Raw genomic sequence first — 5081 nt, 5'->3', positions numbered from 1 at the left:
CTTCTGGAGTGTCTGAAGACAGCTACAGTGTACTTACATATAATAAATAAATAAATTAATTAATAAATAAATCTTTAAAAAAAAAATCTCACTTTCTAAAAAAAAAAAAAAAGAAAAAAGAAAAGCCAACCCTTTTCAGGAACAGGGAGGCAAGCTCATTTTTTGTTGAGGTGACAACTGACTGGATGAAATATGAGCTCTATCTATTCACTCATGAATTGGTTCCCTCATTTATCTATTAAGCCAATTTTTTTGCCATCTCTGTGCAAGGTATGATTTAATACAGCAAGAGAAACTGAAAACTAAATCAAGATGAAAGGACGCAATATGGCTATAGATTGCAGGTTTCTAGTGGCTAAGCATCTAACATTATTTATACTCTGGTTGGTGAGAAACCCTAATCCACATGATACTAAGACAGAGGACTATAATCAATAGAATAATGAGAGTTTTCTTTTTTCTTTTTTCTTGGTTATTTTATTTATTTAAATTTCAAATGTTATCTTCTTTCCGGTTTTCCCCTCGACAAACCCCCTATTCCATTCCACCTCTCCCTGCTTCTATAGGGTGTGCCCTACCCACCACCCACTTTTACCTTACAGTCCCAGCATTCCTTTATTGTGGGGTATTGAGCTTTCACCAGACCAAGGGTCTCCCTTTCCATTGATTCCACATAAGGCCATTCTCTGCTACAAATGTAGAGTCATGGGTCCCTCCATGTGTATTCCTTAGCTGGTGGCTTAGTCCCTGAGAGCTCTGGGGGATCTTGTTGGTTGATATTGTTTTTCTTCCTATGGGGTTGCAAACCCATTCAGCTCCTTCAGTCCTTTTTCTATCTCCTCCATTGGTGTCCCCATGCTCAGTCCTATGGTGGCCACAAATCCTCATCTGTGTTGGCTCTGGCAGAGCCTCTCAGGAGACAGCTATATCAGGCTCCTGTCTGCAAGCATTTCTTGGCATCAGAAATAGTGTCTGGTACTTACTCTAGCTCCTCCATTGGGGGCTCTGTGTTCCATCCAATAGATGACATTGAGCATCCACTTCTGTATTTGCCAGGCACTGGCATACCCTCACAAGAGACAGCTATATCGGGGTCCTGTCAGCAAAATCTTGTGGGCATATGCAATAGTGTCTGGGTTTGGTGGCTGTTTATGGGATGGATCCCTGGGTGGGGTAGTCTCTGGATGGTCCTTCCTTCCATCTCAGCTCCAAACTTTGTTTCTGTAACTCCTTCCATGGGTATTTTGTTCCTCATTCTAAGGAGGAATGAAGTATCCACACTTTGGTCTTCCTTCTTACATTTACATAATGGAGTACTACTCAGCTATTCAAAACAATGAATTTATGAAATTCTTAGGCAAATGGATGGATCTGGAGGATATCATCCTGAGTGAGGTAACCCAATCACAAAAGAACTCACATGATATGCCCTCACTGATAAGCGGATATTAGTCCAGAAACTTAGAATATCCAAGATACAATTTGCAAAACACATGAAACTCAAGGAGCTGAAGGGGTCTGCAACCCTATAGGAGGAACAATAGTATGAACTAACCAGTACCCCCAGAGCTCATGCCTCTAGCTGCATATGTAGCAGAAGATGGCCTAGTCGGCCATCACTGGGAGGAGAGGTCCTTGGTGTTGTAAAGATTATATGCTCCAATACAGAAGAATGCCAGGGCCAGGAAGAGGGAGTGGGTGGGTTGGGGAGCAGGGCGGGAGAAGGGTATAGTGGACTTTCGGGATAGTAATTTGAAATTTAAATGAAGAAAATATCTAATAAAAATTGTTTTTGCAAAATAGAAAGAAAGAAAGAAAGAAAGAAAGAAAGAAAGAAAGAAAGAAAGAAAGAAAGAAAGAAAAAGAAATAGTGTCTGTGTTTGATGTCCACATATGAGAAGGATCCCCAAGTGGGGTGGTCTATGGATGGCCTTTTCTTCAGTCTCTGCTCCATTCTTTGTCCTTTAGACAGGAGCAATTCTGGGTTAAATTTTTGAGAAGGGTGGGTGGCCCTAGCCCTCAACTGGGAGCCATGCCTAACCTGTGGATATGGTGTCACAGGTTGAGAGACAGAGTTTTCTAAAGGATACCTATTTACTCAGAAAGTAGCATGCCATGAGGACATGAAACTAAATATTTCTGATGAAGAAGAATCAACCCTGCCTCCCTCAGTGTATTTAATAAATTATCATGGATGCTTTAAAGAAAAAAATTAAACTCTTAATAGAATTTAGTATAAAAATCTTCATCAGAAAACCCCCCAAAATCAGTGTTTATTGTACATTCTTTTAAAGAAATACTTATAGAAAACAAAACATTTCCTGATAGGAATAAAATCTAAACTTCACATCTCACTTATGGACAACTTCATAAAAGTTTTTATCAAAATGTTTTTAACCAAGGCAACTCAATCAAATTTTATGGTCTTAGGAAGATTAATTATAACACAATATTAAGTATACATATACAGCTTTACTGAATATTATAATGTGAGCTTTGTGTATTGATAAAGCAATCTCTACAAAGTAAGACACAAACTTTTTTCTTTTTCTTTTTCTTTCTTTTTGTTTTGTTTTGTTTTGTTTTGTTTTTTGAGACAGGATTTCTCTGTATAACCCTGGCTGTCCTGGAACTCACTTTGTTGACCAGGCTGGCCTTGAACTCAGAAATCTGCCTGCCTCTGCCTCCCAAGTGCTGGGATTAAAGGCGTGCACCACCATGCCCAGCTTAGACATTAACATTTTATCACAAAAGGCTACTAGTAATGTACTTTCTCAGATATTCAGGCCACACTTATCCTAGAAGAAATTTTATCATTTTCAAATGTTCAATGGAGTTTAATAATAGTTAAATAGATGAATTTTTGAGGATTTAATTTGAAATAATATAAAAGATGAGACTAATGGCTGATGTAAAAATATCCAGTTTTTTTAGTAATTGTAAATATTTCAATTAAAATATACTAGTTTCCTTTTCCATTTTCTCCTTCCAACCCCTCCCATTTTCCCCCATTGACTCTCTTACTGATTGTCGCTTTTTCCTTGCTACTTACTGTTGTATAGGTGTGTGTGTGTGTGTGTGTGTGTGTGTGTAACTAATAACTCTTTCACAAGGATGAGTCTCTTAATTGTTTATCTAACTCCTAATTGTCAGCCCTGAAACCTTATATACACAAAGAACACTAATGGATCCAGATGGCTATATTAGCCTATTCATGCATATATGATAACATTTTTATTTAAAGTAATATAATGTCATTGAAAGGGTTAAAGAGAAAATGACAAAAGTGATTTCTGCCGTGTAGAGACATTTCTCGAGATGCCAGTGAAGCATTGTATTCATGTGATAAAGCATTTCTATGTTTCTGATTTATCCCTTAAAACTTGATATTCTAAAAGGACAACAGTGGCCAGTTGAGTTCAAAGAGGATATAAAAGGTGGCTTTCTGAAGAAGTGGGGAATGTCTAATAATAAAGGGTTGGCTAAAAGGAAAGATTAGTGAGATGATACAAATGCAAGGGGACAAGTTATAAATACAAAGTGGCAAAAGAAGAAATAAATGTCAGCACACACAAACTATCTCCCTCAAGTGGCAATGTGTTTTCAAATATATTCATGGAACCAAACAGACCAGCTTTTCCCTTTATGAGGGATGGTGGAGTAGAGACACAGCTTTAGGACCTCATACATTTGACAACTGCTTGGCAACCAGGTATAAAACACACAAGTGTCTGATAGAGGAGTTGGTTTTGACTTACAGTTAATGGGAATATGAAAAATTCTAGTATGGTTAGTGTTAAAGAAAGAAACAACACAAATTTTTTGTTTGTTTTCATTAGCTCTTGTAAGGATTTGGTTATTATCAAGGAAATAATATATTTATTAAACATATTTTTAAATGCTCATATTAATATAGAGCATAATCCCACAAAAGCTTTATAATCCACTGGGACTTTTCATATTTCTTGTGTCTTATTTGCAATGTGTTACCCAATTTACCTTAAAATTAATGTAGTTAAGAAAGAAGTATAAAAATATTAAAAATTTTAGAGACAATTTTTTAAAGGAGAAAAACAGTGTCCCCTGAGCTCGTGTCTCTAGCTGCATATGCAGCAGAAGATGGCCTATTCCGCCATCATTGGGAAGAGAGGCCCCTTGGTCTTGCAAACTTTATATGATCCAGCACAGGGGAATGCCAGGGCCAAGAAATGGGAGTGGGTGGGTAGGGGAGCAGGGGGGGGGAGGGTATAGGGAACTTTTGGGATAGCATTTGAAATGTAAATAAAGAAAATATCTAATTAAAAAAAAAAAGGAGAAAACCACATGCAAAATGTTCAAGTAGATTACTATACAGAAAGTAATTGGATAACAGGGCTTTCTTTTCTTACACAAGTTCAATGCTAGATGGCCAGCAGGATACACAGGCAGTTATTGAGAAAGAACTGTTTGTGCATTGCTCCCACGCCAGGATGCTCAGGTGATGTTAATGCTCAACCCCAAGTGTACTGTCCTAATGCCTGGGCCAGCTCACAGGGGAGCAGTATACAATAAGCAAATGAGTTTCATCAGCAACTGTGGCTAAATGAAAACGACATTCTATACAGCTTCTGTTGACATTCTTCAAATCCATGGAAGGTGCTGTCCTTGTTTAGTCTGAGGAAAGGATGTGTGGTGCGTGTCCTATGCTATTGTGGCCCTCATGGCTGTGTCTCTCCTTGACTCACTCTCTCACTCTAAATTCCCCTTCTCCCTGCTTCATTATCTACTGTCATGTGGACTGTGCTGAGCACAGGGTAATAAAGTCGGAAGGGATGGTTTATACTCTAATAGTCTAAAGTGTGTTTTATTCCTTCCTTTTTTGTTATCCACAACCCAACTAATCCATTACTTAGTCTTACTAGGTGTGGACTTACAATGTAGGTATTGAGCCAAGTGTCACGGTCAGAATTTATACCTGTCGTCTATACCTCCCTCCAAGCTTCTCCCCATTTCTCTTTCATCTGTCCTCCCCTCCCCATCTCTTGTTCTCTCTCTCTCTCTCTCTCTCTCTCTCTCTCTCTCTCTCTCTCTCTCTCTCTCTC

Source organism: Mus pahari, chromosome 8 (genome assembly GCF_900095145.1).
Source record: "Mus pahari chromosome 8, PAHARI_EIJ_v1.1, whole genome shotgun sequence".
Taxonomy (NCBI): Eukaryota; Metazoa; Chordata; class Mammalia; order Rodentia; family Muridae; genus Mus; species Mus pahari.
Note: the sequence above shows the minus strand (reverse complement) of the source record.